This window comes from Callorhinchus milii, unplaced genomic scaffold (genome assembly GCF_018977255.1).
Source record: "Callorhinchus milii isolate IMCB2004 unplaced genomic scaffold, IMCB_Cmil_1.0 Scaffold4, whole genome shotgun sequence".
Lineage (NCBI taxonomy): Eukaryota > Metazoa > Chordata > Chondrichthyes > Chimaeriformes > Callorhinchidae > Callorhinchus > Callorhinchus milii.
In genome coordinates, this window is record NW_024704745.1 from 69,819,467 (window position 1) to 69,837,502 (window position 18,036).

The 18,036-nt window shown below is 44.6% G+C and overlaps 1 long non-coding RNA gene across 1 annotated transcript; it reads right to left on the reverse strand.

Annotated features, from left to right (window-relative positions):
• Window positions 1-14,203: 14,203 nt before the first annotated feature.
• On the reverse strand, window positions 14,204-16,101 carry LOC121848907. The gene is made up of 2 exons (XR_006085038.1): window positions 15,837-16,101; window positions 14,204-14,779 (listed from the first exon to the last, which is right to left on the reverse strand). It is a non-coding gene; the product is annotated as an uncharacterized LOC121848907 (long non-coding RNA).
• Between the last annotated feature and the right edge of the window lie 1,935 nt (window positions 16,102-18,036).

Here is an 18,036-nt window from a genome sequence, read left to right on the forward strand (position 1 = left end):
TATACAATGAGGGGCGGGGCTTGTGCTGCACGAGGCTCTGAGCCCTGTCACCACCTGTCTGTCATGGTGCCCAGTCGCAGGCTTCCTCTCTCATGCGTTCATCATGTCCAGGCTTCTGTACGCCAACTATCTCCTGCGCTCCCCAACTCATCCTCCCACAAGCTGCAGACAATTCAGAACTCCGCAACTCGTGTCCTCTCCCGCACCAGGCTCCGCGACCCCATCAGCCCCATCATTCACTCCATGACTCTTTGTGGGACGTTACTGTGCGTAATATTGCTGCGTGGAATTTGATTGCCCTGTTTGCATACAAATGCAGTCCACTGCTCTAGATAACTGAAACACAGATATTTTGAAGATGCGTGAATGGGAATTATATCGAATGCATGGATTATTATATGGTGGTTATCACAGAAATATTTTCAATTATAACTTGATTGTATAATCTTAATATATAGGCAAGATTTAACTCTGGATCTCAGGGATGGTGTATGCTTTTACTGCATTACCCACATTTGCAATATTATATGTGTACTTTTAACAAGTTTTTATCTTATCTCTTATCGTTACTTACAATAATGTCCCAGTCATCATTGCAGCATTGCAACAAGATGCATGTCATTTTGTTTTATCTTTACAGTGCAGACATCATAAAGTTTGTCATTAACATTTGACATAAATTTGCTGAGCTTAGAAGTGGCTTGCCAGAGGCATCCCTTTGTAGCGAGGTGTCAGATTTATTTTTGAATTCGATGTTATGTACCTGCTTGCTGTAAAAAAAATTACAATTTTACAGATGTTATACGGGTATAATGAATGTCTTAGCCCACTCTCTCCTTCCTATGGGTGACAGGCTGCTTCACAGTTCCTCGCTCCTTCGCCACCTTGATTCACCCAAGTTAATGCATGTGGGTTAACTGAAATAAAGCTTTAATTTTAAAAGAAAGTGCATAAATGTTATACATGTACATTACATACGCGTTGGAGGACTTATACATGAGCAGAGAGTGACTTTTTTAAAATTGATTTAAAGAAGTCAATAAGACCAAGGTCCTCCCGATTGGCCAGTGCCTCCGCACCTCGGGCTCTGGCGGCATCAGCATCCACGGCTGCAAACTCAACCTCACTAAGCCAGTCAGGAACCTGGGTATCTTGTTTGACCCTGAACTCCTCTCGCCCCCCACATCCACGCCATGACCGGCACTGCCTACCACTACCTCCACAACATTGCCAGACTCCACCACTGCCTCACCCCTCAGGCTGCTGAAACCCTCACCCACGCATTAGTCACCTCAAGGCTTGATTACGGGACCTCCCTCAAGAACAACAACAACAACAAATTTACATTTATATAGTACCTTTCAAGTTGGGAGGATGTTCCAAAGCGCTGCTCATCAGCTTTCCCAACTTTTCCCTTCACAAGCTGCAGATCATCCAAACCTCTGCAGTTCATGTACTCTCACGCACCAGGCTCTGTGACCCCATCTTTCTCACCCTCACCCGATTCCACTGGCTCCCCATCCCTCAGAGGATCGAATACTGACTCCCTACCAACCGTCCGCTCCCTCCGTTCAGCGGGCTCTGGCCTGCTCCATGTCTCCCACCCAACCCACCTTACTATCAGTGGCCAGGCTTTCAGCCTCTCTGTCTCCACAATCTGGAACTCCATCCCATAGTCCCTTCGCCTCGCTTCCTCCCTTCCTCCTTCAAGGCCGGTCTCAAGACCCTCCTCTTCGATCATACCTTCAGTCGCCCTGCCACCTCTCTGTCTTCCCTCACCCCTACCCCACCCCTCCTCCATGCTCGGGTCCTGACCCCTGACTGTCCAGCGCTTTGGGACGTCCCCCCGACGTGAAAGTCGTTCTATAAAATGTAATTTTTGTTGTTGTTGTCTGTACCTTCTACTCTATCAGCTTTGGTGTTAAATACAACAATTTACTGTTTATAGTATCTATCACATTGGTATGTTGTTTCTAAATGGTTCACACAGATGTTTGGACACTTGAGCTGGGGAGGGGCTGAGCTGAGTAGGATCAGAAGGAGGGGAAAGATGACTGAAAGCACATACAAAATGGGTCTTAAAGTGGTCTTTAAAGGTTGGAAGTGAGGGGGTAAGGTGGAGTGAGTCCAAGATAGAGTTCCAGAGAGGGAGCAGAATAGATGAAAAGCAATCAGAGAGGGAACATGAAATCTCTTGCTCATTCCTCAATCCCACCATCTCTCATTGGCCACTATGCCATTGCATGTTGAAACTCTCTTCCAAATCCCTTAATTTCCAAACCTTCAAAACACTCTTAAAAACATATCTCGAAGTCAGCACTGTACTTCACACAGAGAGCACAACAACAACAACATGGATTTATATCGCGCTCTCCACGCTGGATGGCGTCTCAGAGCGCTTTACAGTAACGGATCCCAACGACGAGCCAGAGGGATGGGGAGGAAGGTGACCATAGGCCCGGTTGAAGAGAAAGGTCTTCAGCAGAGACCTGAAAATAGGAAGAGAGGGAGCAAGGTGAAGGGAGTGAGGAAGGGAGTTCCAGAGCTTCGCCAAGGTTGTGTACGGGTTCGGAGAGTTTTAGGGGGAGGTCAGGTAAGTGGAGGAGGTAAGAGCCATGAGATTTTAGATGCTGATGAGAGCCAAAGAGTATGGCTTCCGTCTTGTCAACGTTCAGCTGAAGGAAATTTGCATTCATCCAGCCCTTGAGATCTGACAGGCAGGCTGACACAATATCAGGGGACTGGGGTTCGCAAAGAGAGGTGGAAAAATAGAGTTGGGTGTCGTCCGCGTACATGTGGAAGTGTACCCCATGTCTGCGGATGACATCCCCAAGAGGAAGCATGTAGATCAGAAAGAGGAGGAGGCCAAGGATGGATCCTTGGGGTATCCCGCAGGTGACCGAGTGAGAGCGGGAGGAAAAGCTGTTTGTGAGATGTACTGCTGGCGGTTTGTGAGGTAGGACTCAAACCAGGCGAGTGCAATCCCACTGAGGTGGATGACGGAGGAAAGGCGGTGGAGGAGGATGGCGTGATCGACTGTGTCGAACATGGCTGAGAGGTCCAGGAGGACAAGGAGGCAGAGGGAGCCCTGGTCACAGATAGAGATGATGACGTTCATGATTTTCACAAGTGCAGTCTCTGTACTGTGGGCAGGGCGGAAACTGGATTGGAGGGGTTCGAAGAGGGAGTGGGAGGAGAGGTGTGCACAAAGTTGATTGGCAACAATGCGTTCTAAGACTTTTGCGAGGAAGGGCAGGTTAGAAATGGGGCACTAATGGCTGGGGTTTGAGGATCTAGGGAAGGTTTCTTGAGGAGGGGGTGGTTGATGACAGCAGTTTTGAGGGGAGCAGGGACTGATCCGGAGGAGAAGGCCTGGTTGATGACTCAGCCAATAGTGGGCAGAGGAGGGGACGCTGGGTGACCAGCAAGTTGGTGGGGAGGGGGTCAAGGCAGCAGGTGGTGGGTTTCATGGAAGTGATGGTGGATGAGAGTGAGGAGGGAGAGATGCGGAGGAAGGAATGTAGAATGGGGGTGGTGGTAGGAGCAGATGATGGGGAGGGTGAGGGGGACAGAGAGAAAGTGGTGGTGGGTGACAAGAGGCAGGTGGATGAGGCTGTCTGGCGGATTTTGTGAATTTTAGATGAAAAGAAGTCCATGACCTCCTCGCACTTGGCATTTGATATGAAGATTGAGGAGGCCTGAGGGGGGGCATGGAGGAGGTAGTGTGTGGTGGAAAAAAGGATTTTAGGGCTGTGTTTAGCCTCCAAGATAATGTTGGAGTAGAAGGCCATTTTTGCGCGTGTCAAGGAATGGCGGTAGTTGTGGAGATGCTCGAGCAACAGTTGTAGTGAGATAATGGAACTCATTGCCCAAAGCATTATTTGGTTGAATCAAATAATACAGGTGCATTCAAGAGGAAGCTAGACCTTACCATTAGGGAGAGGGGAATAGAAAGGTATGGGAGGCAGTCAGGAGTGGATGGAGACTCATGGAGTATAAACACTAGCATGGGCTGGTTGCGCTGAGTGGCCCGTTTCCATGCTCTACATTCTTTGTAAATCATTGTAAATATTCAGAGATCAAGTCCCATTGATATGTAAAAACTAATTCCCAAATCCCTTAATTCTAAGCCTTCAAAGTGTACAGAACATCAGCAGCAACTGTTGTGCAGGGACATCCTGTAGCCAACAGTCTTGAACCCTAGAGGAAATCTTGTATCAGCAGCACAAAGACCCCTGTCTCCCAAATGGCACATTGGCAATCCCTAACAATTAGGTCAGTAGCTACAAAGAAATCTGGAGTAGTGGGGAAGTAACTACTCTCTCATCTCTTAGTGGAGAGCACTTTGAAACTACTTTTAGCAAGAAGTAATCTACATTGCTATCACCTTTTTAGCAGTCATATGCCTGAATCGTGTAGGGTTTGTACTGAAATATTAATGAAAGTTAGAGCCTGGTCACCCTTCTCCAGCAAATTGGCATCCCAAGGCATTTTCAAATCAAGTGAAAACAGGATATTAAAGCATCTTATATCTAATGTTTCTTTCAAGTTGGATGGGAGGCTTCCACAGCCTTTTTATTATTAATAAAAAGTGCATCATATGAGATCAATTACTCTGCTTTAATGCATTCTGTGTTATGAAGCAAAGGTTTTAGGCTTTTGAGAATTAAAATGCATTTTCTGACTGATTAAGGTTTTTAAAACTTATTTTTGCATTTTAAAGGTTAGCAAGGTTATGAAGCTGCGTGTTAATGGAAGCCCATGTTATCCAGCAGCCACCAAATTCTTCCTCATTGCCTGAGAATGCAGAAATTTTACCCCAGGTCTTCACTATAAACGTGGAGTCCTGTAGCTCAATGGTTAGAGCACTCACCTCGCAGGTGAAAGTCTTGGGTTCGATTCCCGGCAGGGCGAAACATTGGGCAAGTTTCCTTACTCCATACATCTCTATTTACCTAGCAGTAAGTAGGAACCCGGTTGTTAGTTGTTTGGCAGATCACTTTTCCAGGAGTAATACTTCCTTCAAAAATTAATAAAAATAATAATAAATTGGTCACTCAATCCATTACCGTTTATGGGACACTGCTATGTGCAATTGGCTGCTGCATTTCGCCCACAAAATATACAGTTAATTCACTTTACGGTGTATTCCTTGAGATGCCTTGAAGACGTGATAAGCGCTACATCAAATGCAAGGATTATTTTTATTATTATATCTAACAAATCTAATAGAATTTTTCGATGAGATAACGGAGAGGGTGGATAAAGGTACTGCAGTAGATGTAGTTTATATGGACTTTCAACAGGCATTTGACAAAGTGCCACATAAAAGACTCGTAAGAAAGATAGAAGCCCATGGTTTAAAGGAACAGTGGCAGTATGGATCCAGAACTGGCTGGGAGACAGAAAGCAGAGAGTTGTGGTGAATGGCTGCTTTTCTGACTGGAGGTAGGTGTACAGTGGCATTCCCCAGGGAACGGTATTAAGACCACTGCTCTTCTTAATATACATAAATGATCTGGACTTGGGTATAGCAAGTACCATTTCCAAGTTTGCGGACAACACAAAGTTAGGTAGAGTGGTAAACAGTGAGAAGGATAGCAGCCAACTGCAGGAAGACATAGACAGAATGGTAAAATGGGCAGACACATGGCAGATGAGTTTCAATGTGGAGAAATGCGAGGTAATGCATTTTGGTAGAAAGAATGAGGGGAGGCAATACAGACTGGTAATACAATCTTAAGGGGGTAAAAGAACAGAGAGACCTGGGGGTGCAGGTAAATGAATCCTTGAAGGTGGCAGGACAGGTAGATAAAGCTGTAAAAAGGGCATATGGGATACCTGGCTTTATAAATAGGGGCATAGAGTACAAGAGTCAGGAGGTTATGATTAACCTATATAAAACACTGGTTAGGCCTCAGTTAGAATACTGCGCCCAGTTCTGGGCACCACACTATAGGAAGGATGTTAAGGCATTGGAAAGGGCGCAGAGGAGATTTACGAGGATGGTACCAGGAATGAGGGACCTTGATTATGAGGAAAGGCTGGAGAGGCTGGGATTATTCTCATTGGAGCAGAGAAGGTTACGAGGAGACCTAATAGAGGTCTTCAAAATCATGAGGGGATTTGATAGGTTGGAGAGGGAGAAACTGTTTCCACTGGTGGGTGTGTCAGTGACTCAAGGTCACAGATTTAAAATGGTCTCCAAAAGAAGCCGAGGGGAGGTGAGAAGAAATTTTTTCACGCAGCGAGTTGTTCGAATCTGGAACGCATTGCCTGAATGGGTGGTGGAGGCTGATTCGATAACTACTTTTAAAAACGCGGTGGACGGGTATTTGAAGAGGACGGGTTTGCAAGGTTATGGGGAAAGGGCTGGGGAGTGGGACTGACATTAATTGTTCTATTCAAAGAGCCGGCACAAACTCGATGGGCCGAATGGCCTCTTTTTGTGCTGTATAATTCTATGATTCTATTATACATTATAAACAATAATAATAATCCTTGCATTTGATATAGCGTTTTTATCATGCCGTTGAGACACCTCAAAGTGCTTCACACAATATATTGTAAAGTGAATTGACTATGTATGTTGTGGGCGAAACACAGCAGCCAATTGCGCCCAGCAGTGTCCCACAGTTGTGAATTGAGTGACCAAATTAATGTTATTTAGTTGTTTGGGGGGAGGGCTTTTTACCCCCTGCGTTCACGATTTAACTTTATTTTCTTGTTATTATCAAATTAGTAATGTAGCAATTACAATTATTGTTACTTTCATTAATGATAATAAAAATGAGGGATGTATTCAGAAATGCATGTAACGGTTACAAAGTTAAAAAAGAAACATAGGAGTTGAATAGGAAGAAACAGCAACAAAATTTAATAAGAAAGATGAATAGAGAATAAGGAATAAAACAAAATAGAAGGAAAAAGGAACAGCAGAGAGGACACAGATAATTTATTTTAATTTATGCTTTTAATATGTATTAAACATGCAGAACTAGACAACGCATGGAGACATTAGTGCGAATAGACCTACTGGCAGTCCAAAGGTTAAATCTTATTGATGAAAGTTATTGCATACACTTACCACTTTACAGGAAAAAAATCTTTAAATTGAATGCAATATCACTGGAGGCTTTTTAATTTTATATTCATCTCCTGTATATCCCCAATCAAATCTTAAGTTAAATAGCTTGCTTGATTCTGTATTATCCTTGCTTTTCACTAATATAATGACCTGTCTATGTCCTGCTGACAATCTTTTTTCATTTAATGAAAACATTCAAATGTCCTGAGCCTGCAGACATTGCTTTTAAGTTGCAGAATTATTCTTCCCATTCTTCTCTCAGCTCTCTCCAAATTGAACACAATATTCTAATTGAGTCCCTAACAACGAGTTTTATAGTAAAAATAACCAGATTTGATTTAAAGCAAATGCCCTTGAAATATAGCCTCAAGTTCACTGGATACTTTCAATAAATGGTTGACAGTCACAGTAGAATATACATCAATTTCTGCCTTTGCCAAAAGACTCTCATCTATTGTTTATACAGTACATGATTCAAGTTTTCTGAACTGTCAGGCATCATTTTACATTTCTCAAACAGGAGGTGTTACAGCATTGTATGCCTGCATCACTTTTATGTTGCCTCCTTGTCTTGTCCTTTTATATTGCGTCCTAAGGGGCTTTGCACAACTGAAGTTCCGCAAATATGCATAACAGTTTACTGTTGCTGGGAAATATCGCTATGCTGTCAGACTTTCACAAGTGCAGGAACCATCGTTAGAAATATATTTTGCAATCATCGCTACCCCAGTAACAGCAGTGGAGACTTGGAGACGCGTCTGAATGTCAGATGATCTGCTCCTGGCTTGTATATAATCAGAATGCTACTGGATACAGCACTGCCTTTTTTATTGTGTAATTGGAGCTCTTGTATATAGACGCAATGCAATGCTGGTGAGGTGTTGTATTGTTGGAGGTGATATCCTTCAGATGATACGTTAAACCGAGGTCTCATCTGCCTGTCAAAGTGGACATTAGATCCCAGGCCACTATTCAAAAAGGGAGTTTCTCCTGGTGTCCTAGCCAACATCCCCCAAAATAAAATTGACCATGGCATTCACTTCATGGCTATTTGTGGGACATTGCTGCATGCAAATTAGCTGCTGCATTTAACCTTCAAAATACACATTCACTGCTGTTTATAGTATATCCTGTGAAGTGCCTGGAGACATCCTCCCAACATAAATGGCACTCTGTCAAATATACAACTGTTTGTGGGACACTACTGTGCGCAATTGGCTGCCATGTTTCGCCCACAAAATTTAGTCAATTCACTTTACAGTATATTCTGTGAAGCGCTTTGAGACGCCTCGAAGACATGATAAGGTACTATATCAAATACAATGAGTATTATTATAAGGATTATTATTAATACTTTACATAGAGTGGAGAGTTTGGTGCTGGGAAAATCAGTCATTTTACATTAGGTGTGACTTATCTCCAGAGGCAAATTTGCAATGTAAAAGTGGTAGTTTAGGGGAGACAGCATTACAATGGGAGAAGCAAGCAATGCAGAAATAGATACTGATGCACTCAGGATATGGACTACTTGAAAAAGGTCTTTGTGCATTAACAGTAATGGAGATACAAATATTAGTCAAGAAAAAAAATGAATGGGATAGACAGCACAGGAATTATTTCATTTTTAGAATGTAGTTAACGTACATTGGTTTCCCCCCTCCTAGCTAAATGGATCACTTGATTCAATTACTCTCTCTGCCAATAAAGATTTTAGATATATGATTGTCACAAATTGTGAGATTCTTGGCCTTTTTAAAATCCTCTAATATAAAATTATACTAACTAGCATTTTTCTAAGTAGTCAATGAGACATTGGCTGTTTTTGCCTGAGTTCAAAGATTCAAAATACTGTACTGCCTAAATCTTCACTCATACCTTTGTTATCTTCTGATTCGATTTCTCAAATGAGTATTTAAATTCTGTTTAAAATCCTACCTCTAGGACTGTGCATATGGTCACCTCCACCTTCTCCCCTTCCCCTTCTTGCTTGCTCAGCATCTGACAATGTCTTTATGATGTTATTCTATGCATAGGGTGCTATATAAATGGAAGTTATTGATGTTGAGTCCCAGGTGTTGCACTTTAATTAACACTGAAATGGATATCTCCTTCTCCAACAAAGGCACCCAGGAAAGAGCTTCATTATCATATCTGAGTTCAAAATGTACTGTAAATCAGTGGTGGCCAACCTTTTTAGTTGGACAACCAAATATTTTTTTCTTGATTGAATATTTCTTGATTTATGACCATACCATAAATATTGCTACTCAGCAGCTACTGGAAACAAAATATTGATTTAACACAGACTTAGATAGACTAGTGCGAGTGTTTGACAGGCCAGTTTTTGACCCACCCCCACCATGGGCCACTGTTGTACCATAAGCTAAGCATTGGCCACCACGGCTGTAATTGTATTAATAATAATAATAATAATTTTTGCATTTGATATCGCGCCATCGAGATGTCACAAAACACTTCACAGGATATACTCTAAAATGGATTGACTGTGTATTTTGTGGGCGAAACAAAATAATTTAATATATCATTTAATATACTTCAATTACACTCAGCTTGTTTAATCAGATTTTTGGTATAGCCAAACAGCATATGCACAGAATGTAGTTCGCCCGTGAGCATTTTTTTCAATCCAATTAGGTTAATTAAAGGGCATTATTATTATTATTATTATTATTATTATTATTATTATTATTATTATTATTTTCCGTTTCCAAAGGCCAGAACCTGAGATCAGAGACATATACAATATAAAACAGGATGATCTTCAATGAAAGAAATGCTGCATGCTAACAGTTAGGCTGGGGGAAAGCACTCCATGATTAAAAGGCTCATGTTTTTGTATTGAGTGACAAGTTATTCCTTACATTAAGCAAATCAGTGAGTTTTTCATTGATAATAATTTACAATTATATAGCACCTTTCTCATCACGGTGTTTTACCCAGCTGAGCAGGGAAGGAGAGCTGGGGGGAGGGGGGTAAATACAACTGAAAGTAAAGTTCCAAAGACAGATGGGTCTTCTGAGCATGTGGACTGGATTACCTAGTAGGGTGATGAAGGCAGAATCCTTATAAGGATTATTATTATCATTATTGAAGCAACTTCAAAAGGGAATGAGAAAAGCTATGTGGCAGTGAAATTCAGAGTATGAATGAGCAGTTGGGAGAGAGAACAGGCCACTTGTTTTAACCTCCAGATGGATGGAGCATAAAAGTCCTTTCTGGTCCTATACATTCTTACGTTTCTATATTATTAGCTTGATGCTTATTACTCTAACAGATGCACTTTTGAGCCTGCAAATTTATGTTGGTAACATTTCCACTCTCCAAGGCGGACTGGTGACATAGCAAGTGGTTATACTTAATCTGGCAGTATTTATTTGCAAATAGATTAATGAGAGTCCTACTGTTATAGCTGATAAGAGAATTGCACAGCGCTTTGGGATGGCCTCATGAAATGAAAGGCGCTATACAAATGTAATTTGTTGTTTGTTGTTGTTGTCTAGTTTCCTCTTGAAGGCGAATATGGATTCTGCTTCAATCACGCTCCCAAAAGGGTATTCTTTTTGTTTGGTCAGCCAGGTGTCTGACACACTGACACATGCAGAAACCCATCATCATGCTTAAGAGTATCCAGACCAAGCTGAGAATTCCATGTCAAAAGAAAGACTGCTTTAAATGATTGTCAAAAAAAAGGTTTGTGTCTAAAAACGGTGCCTAAAATGTACAGTATTATGTGCCTAAGAAGGTAACTATCTACAGAGGAGAATCATAACAAGAGCAAGACTACACAGGCTGAAAGAGGAGGTCAAACCAACCTAAAGGCTAAGAACAATTATTGTAATGTATGTAAGGAATTAAAAGTTAATGAGAAATTGGAGACATATTAAATTGAATCAAGGATGACTAAAAAGAATATTAGAAAGGGGTATGAGGGCAAATTAACAATAAATTATTGACACCAGCAACAATTTTTTTTAAAGTTTCATATATAGAGGATATAAGGCCATGTATTGTATATAAAAAAAAGCTTAAAACACTAAGGGGATAAGGGACTTGTCCTTTTAAGTTTGCTCATTTCCCCAAGAAATGGAAAATAAATGTCTTCAAAGATTGGTTATCTTTGACCTTTAGCATATGTCTTGTTCGGGCAGTCTTTGATTCTCTTTTTATTTCCTAAATTTGAACAGCATGTGGTCAAAATTGCATGAAACAAATGCAGCTTATTGAAACAATTCAAAAGTGAGCTATGAATTAACACAGCACCGATCACATGGCATTCTGCCGATCTTGAAATATTGAGAACATAAGGAAGCACATAATGAGAGAAGGTCTTGTCTTGGCTTGTCCCATCAGACCCACAATTACGCATTATCCACCCTAAGGTAGGTCTTCAAATAATTGTGTGACTCCTAAAAGGAATTGAACGAAACTCAAAGAAAGAATTTTTTTTGTATAGAACCTTATCACATCAAAATGCCTCAGAGTTCTTCACAAGTAACTACTGTCAAGTAAAGTGACTGTTTCTGTAAGCAGGAATATACGTTTTATCCTTAATCCATTATTTAAATCTGGTTGGTTATTAACCGCAGATAGCATCTCCATAGTCCTAGCAGAGAGTATGCAAACCATGGAGGTGGGTTTTAGGAATTTATTGCTGTATTTGTAAATATTTGAAAATCCTATAAAATAGAACTAAGTTCCAGTAAGATGAATGAGAATAATACAATACAATATTACATTTGCAAAGCACCTTTCACGTTGGGAGGACGTCCCAAGGAGCTGAACAGTTAGGGATTAGGCACCGGGGGATGTGGGGGTAGGGTGGGGTGGTAGGGGTTGGGATCAGAGAGGATGGAGGGAAGAGAGGGTAGGGGAGGGTGGCCAAAGGCACAGTTGAAGAGGAGGGTCTTGAGACATGCCTTGAAGGAGGCAAGGGAGGGAGCGAGGTGAAGGGAATGTGGGATGGAGTTCCAAAGGCCTGTTCAAGATCCCAATGACACTACTTGAAAAGAGATGGGAGTTTCTCAGGGTATTCTGGCAAACAATCCTCCAAACAAAATTGGTTATTCACTTTTAAAGGCGGTTTGTGGGACATTATTGTGTGAAAAATAGCTGCCAGGTTTGCCTCCAAAATACACAATCACTATACTTTGCAGTAATTCCTGTGAATCACTTTGAGATGTTTTCCTGATGTAAAAGGCACTGTATCTAATGAAAGGATTTTTATTATTATTACTTTCCTCTCCCTCACTCTTCATATTACTGCTGTGTGGACAGAACTTTCTGTCTCTTCTTGAGATAGAAAGCAATGTCCACACACTGGAAATAAACTGATCCCCACATTCTCTGATGAAAAGCAAATCCTGTATACTTTCTCAGAGACCCCTGGTCACCTTGTCTTAAGTTTGCTGAAGTCCTACAAAACTCATAGGAAACATCAGTATTGGTTTTAAGGTCATTGATACTGTAAAGTATGGGGATCCCTGAAGTATATGAAGTATATGAAGGTCGACCACGCTATCCTACTCCACCGCTTGTCCTCCCACCTCAACCTTCAAGGCACTGTCCTTGAATGGTTTAGGTCGTACCTTTCTCACCGTCTTCACTTTGTCTCGACGAATGGCTTCTCCTCCACCCCCCGCACTGTCTCATGTGGTGTCCCTCAGGGCTCTGTCCTCGGTCCCCTCCTCTTCACCCTCTATATGCTCCCCCTTGGTGACATCATCCGCAGACATGGAGTTAACTTCCACATGTATGCGGATGACACCCAACTCTACCTTTCCTCCTCTACTCTCAACTCCACGACCACCGATGTCCTGACAGCCTGCCTGTCCGACATCGAGTCCTGGACGAGAGACAACTTTCTTCAGCTCAACGTGCGAAAAACCGAGGCCCTCCTGATTGGCTCACGTCAGCGCCTCCGCACCTCAGGCGCTGACACCATCAGCATCCAAGGCTGCACTCTCCACCTCTCAAAGCCAGTCAGGAACCTCGGCGTTTTGTTCGACCCTGAGCTGTCCTTTCTCCCTCACATCCGCACCACAACTGGCACCGCCTTCCATCACCTCCGGAACATCGCCAGACTACGGCACTACCTCACCCCTCACGCTGCTGAAACCCTGGTTCACGCCTTTGTCACCTCAAGGCTGGACTATCGGAACTCTCTCCTCGCCGGCCTTCCCGCCACTCCCTCCACAAGCTGCAGGTCATTCAGAACTCTGCAGCTCGTGTACTGTCCCGCACCAGGCTTCGGGACCACATCACTCCCACCCTCGCTCGCCTCCACTGGCTCCCCATCGCCCAGAGGATTGATTTCAAGATCCTCATCCTCACCTACAAGGCCATTCACGGCCTTGCTCCCTCCTACCTCTCCAACCTACTATCCCCCTACCTACCTGCCCGTACCCTCCGTTCCTCTGGCTCCGGTCTGCTCCACGTCCCCCGCCCCAACCGCGCTACCATCGGTGGCCTTCAGCCTCTCAGCCCCCAGGCTCTGGAACTCTATACCCCAGTGCCTTCGCCGCTTCCTCCCTTTCCTCCTTCAAGGCCGGTCTCAAAACCTTTCTCTTTGACCGTGCCTTCAGCTCCCCTCTCGACTCTCTTCCCCCTCCTCGCTCCCTCCCTTCCCTCCCCTCACCCTGACCATTTCCCCCCTGCTCGGGTCATGACCCAACTGTGCAGCGCCTTGGGACGTCCTCCTGACGTGAAAGGCGCTTTATAAATGGAATCTTGTTGTTGTTGTTGTTGTATAACGTGAGTTGACATGTACTGTCACTTCAAGAGAATTTCACTGAAAATCACAAGATTTTGCTTATAAAATACTCTTTACACCATGTCCTGTGAAGCGCTTTGAAATGTTCTCCTTACGTGAAAGGCACTATATCAAATGCAAAGATTATTATTATGAGTAACAAGATAACCTTATCAGTAAACAATGACATCTTGTACTGTAAGTAAAGTTGTTTTAACCAATTACAACTGAATTTGTATGATTAAAGGATATTAGATTAAAATATTTATAGTATGTGTGTGATAGTCTCTGTAATACCATCATATCACAACGTAAACATTAGATTGCTTTCATCTCTTTATTTTTTAAAAATGAGCGAATCAACATAACGTTAAAGGAGAAATAATGACTAAAGGACTATTGCACTCATTTTCTTCCAGCTTGCTGTTTCCAGGTCAGCCTGAAGGCCAATGGAAAGTGCTGACTTCATGCATGTGAATAGAGCGCCTCTGGCTCAAGTGGAACTGTCCTCCATTCTTTGACATTGGGCTGTGACATTGGGCTGAAGCCCTCCGAGATGCTACCCTGCGTGGAGGGCGCTATATAAATGCAAGTTGTTGTTGAAAAAGTAAACTTCTATGGGAGGGAAAATACTACACTAAAGCAAATATGCAGTGTTTTCTTTCTGGTGGAAGATATCTTCTTCAAAATAATGTGCTCCTGGGGAGGAGGGAGGTAACCTCTTTGGAGTCAAGCCTTCTCCAAGGTGTCGTGCATGGCGATGGAATTCAGTCAATCCTCTATGGCAGTCCCTGTTGTGCAGTGCCTGAGACAGGTGGATGGGTCAGCAGTACATCAGAGCACTGTTGATGACAGAGCAGAACTCCAAAGAGCAGACCAGTCACGAGGGACAGGGATTCTTCTCATTTTGATTCCTGTTAATCCTACAAACCAAAGTCCCAATGAGCATAGTGGTCCTAGCTGGACAAGCAACAGAACATTTACCAGAAGAATTCTTCACATTAAGAAGGAACTTGCATTTTCATAGAACCTTTAAACTTTAACCACTTAACCACTTTAAATAATTACTGTCAACTGAAATAATTGTACTAGGAGTCAAATGTGCCAACCATTTTCTACACAGCAATCTCCCAAACATGAGATAAGTGACCAATTTATCTGGAGGATTGGTGGCTTTTTGAATAGGTTCATGAGATCTTATTAATATCCACCTCAGTTTTGTTTCATCCTCCACCTACAAAAGGAGTCCTGTATCTCAGTGGTTAGAGCACTTGCCTCGCAAGTGAGAATCCTGGGATTGATTCCCATCAGGGTGAAACATTGGGCAGGTTTCCTTTCTCCACACACTTCGGTTTACCAAGAAGTAAGTAGGAACCCGGTTGTTAGTCGATTAGCGGATCTCTTTTCTGGGGGTAATAATTCCTGCAGAATGAATTAATACAATAAATTTGTCGGTCAATTCACGACTGTTTGTGAGACACCGCTGTGTGCAATTGGCTGCCTCATTTCACCCACAAAATATAAAGTCAATTCACTTTACAGTACATTCTGTGAAGCTCTTTGAGACGCGATAAGGCACTATATGAAATGCGAGGATTATTATCATCAAACGCGCAGTCACTACATTCCAGTAATCGTGTGAAGAACTTTGACGATATCTTTCCAATGTGAAAGCCGTTACGTCAAGTGCAAGGATTATTTATTCATTAGTATTGTTATTATAATTATCCGGTGAACAGCGCTTCTGACAACGCAGAGCTCTCCTTAATAAGATTTTTTTTTTTAAAAATCAAGTCAAGCCTCAGTCTTGCCAATTTGGAAATATCTTTGTTTTTTTTCTTTCCCTCCCCCCTCCCCCCCCACCAGCCCCCCACCCCCTCAGCCCCCCACCCCCCACCCCCCCCCCCCCCCCCCCACCCCCTCAGCCCCCATCCCAACTCAGGTCCTGATGATATCTCGTGAGGATGGTACCAGATCAACCTGAGAATGAGACAGAGATGAGGTGAGGTGGTGCTGATGGCGCAGTGCTCCTGTAGGAGACGCTATTGATTGCTGCTGCGATAAGCCATTTGGTGGGTTTCAGGAATTGCTGTAGGTTTCCAGCGGTGCATAGTCCTCCTCCTCCTCTCCTCTCCTCTCCTCTCTGCTGCTCACCCACCGGAGACGGGCGCTGAGCCCAACCGCTCTGCTGCTCAGTGTCAGCCACAGCCAAGCGGCCACCGAGCACCGCTCAGCTCAGGTACACACGGCCAGTGGCCGGGGCTGGGGGGGGGGGGGCTGTTGGGGGTGGGGGGTAATGCAGCTGGAAGAGGTGGGACGCTAAGAAGGAGGAGGGGGAGGGGAAGGGGAAGGGGGAGGGCGGAAACAGCATTGAGGGGCTGCAGCCCGAGCAGAGGCAACATCTGCACCAGCGGCACCGCTGGGACTGGGAGGGTTCCTGGGGGCAGATGTGCGGCGACTGTAGGTGTTTCCGCGTGTTTCGGGGACAATAGTGTTTCCCCTTCCACTGTGTTCACACTGGGCTCTGGATGGGAAGGGGTGTCTGTGTGTGTGAGGGGTGTGTGTGTGTGAGGGGTGTGTGGGGTGTGTGTGTGTGAGGGGTGTGTGTGTGTGAGGGGTGTGTGTGTGGGGTGTGTGTGTGTGTATTGGGGTGTGTGTGTGTGAGGGGTGTGTGTGTGAGGGGTGTGTGTGTGTGGGGTGGGGGTGTGAGGGTGTGAGGGGTGTGTGTGTGGTGTGTGTGTGTGGGTGGGGTGTGAGGGTGTGTGTGTGGGGTGTGTGAGGGGTGTGTGTGTGTGTGGGGTGGGGGTGTGAGGGGTGTGTGTGTGGGGGTGGGGGTGTGAGGGGGTGTGTGTGTGGGGTGGGGGTGTGAGGGGTGTGTGTGTGAGGGGTATGTGTGTGTGTGTTGGGGGGTGTGAGGGGTGTGTGTGTGTGGGGTGTGTGTGTGGGGTGGGGGTGTGAGGGGTGTGTGTGTGTGGGTGGGGGTGTGAGGGGTGTGTGTGTGTGGGGTGGGGGTGTGAGGGGTGTGTGTGTGTGGGGTGTGTGTGTGGGGTGGGGGTGTGAGGGGTGTGTGTGTGTGGTGTGTGTGTGTGGGGTGTGTGTGTGGGGTGGGGGTGTGAGGGGTGTGTGTGTGTGGGGTGTGTGTATGTGAGGGGTGTGTGTGTGTGTGAGGTGTGTGTATGTGAGGGGTGTGAGGGGTGTGTGTGTGTGTGAGGGGGTGTGTGACTGTGTGTGTGTGTGAGGGGGTGTGGGGTGTGTGTGGGGTGTGTGTGTGTGGGGTGTGTGTGTGGGGTGTGTGTGTGTGGGGTGTGGGGGTGTGTGTGTGTGAGGTGTGTGTATGTGAGGGGTGTGAGGGGTGTGTGTGTGTGTGAGGGGGTGTGTGACTGTGTGTGTGTGTGTGTGAGGGGGTGTGTGGAGTGTGAGGGTGTGTGTGTGGGTGTGTGTGTGTGTGTGAGGGGTTGTGTGGAGTGTGAGGGTGTGTGTGTGGGTGTGTGTGTGTGTGAGGGGTTGTGTGGAGTGTGAGGGTGTGTGTGTGTGTGTGAGGGGTTGTGTGGGGTGTGTGAGGGTGTGTGTGTGGGTGTGTGTGGGGGGTTGTGGGGGGGGGGGGGAACCCTGGCTGATCTGTTAAACCACAGCGATTTCAGGAAGGCGACGATTCCCACTTCACCTCCTGAAAAATACTGAAAAGTTGGGAAGGAAAAAAGGAATCCAGAGCGCGAGTGACCAGAGTGCGCAGACAATTATTTTAGTGCCACTGTGCTGTGCGCGGCGAGACATGTCAGCCTCCCAAAAGGCTCTCGTTCATCACACGTTCATCGCATTCCGTGGCATAACTTTACAGAGTTTTGAACACTGCACCTTTCTCATCGCTAATGATTCACCAATTCTTCACTGTTTTTGTTATTTCAGGAGCGTAACGACTGTGCTTTTCCAGTCTCGAGGCTGCAACTTGCACCCAATGAGAGTCATCTCTGTCGGTGTTGGTGGGTGGGGGGGGGTAAGTTGATTTTTTTTTAGCTCAAGTGTGGAATTTTTCATGCAATAAACGTGTCGGGTAATCCAGTGTGGAATTAAGGTGAAGTGCCCGTGAACAACTGGGATGAGTCAGAGCCAAATGATCCCAAATGCTTAAGTATTTGTTTTGAAAAAGCTTGCATTTCAGTGCAGTCTAACTCACAGCCAA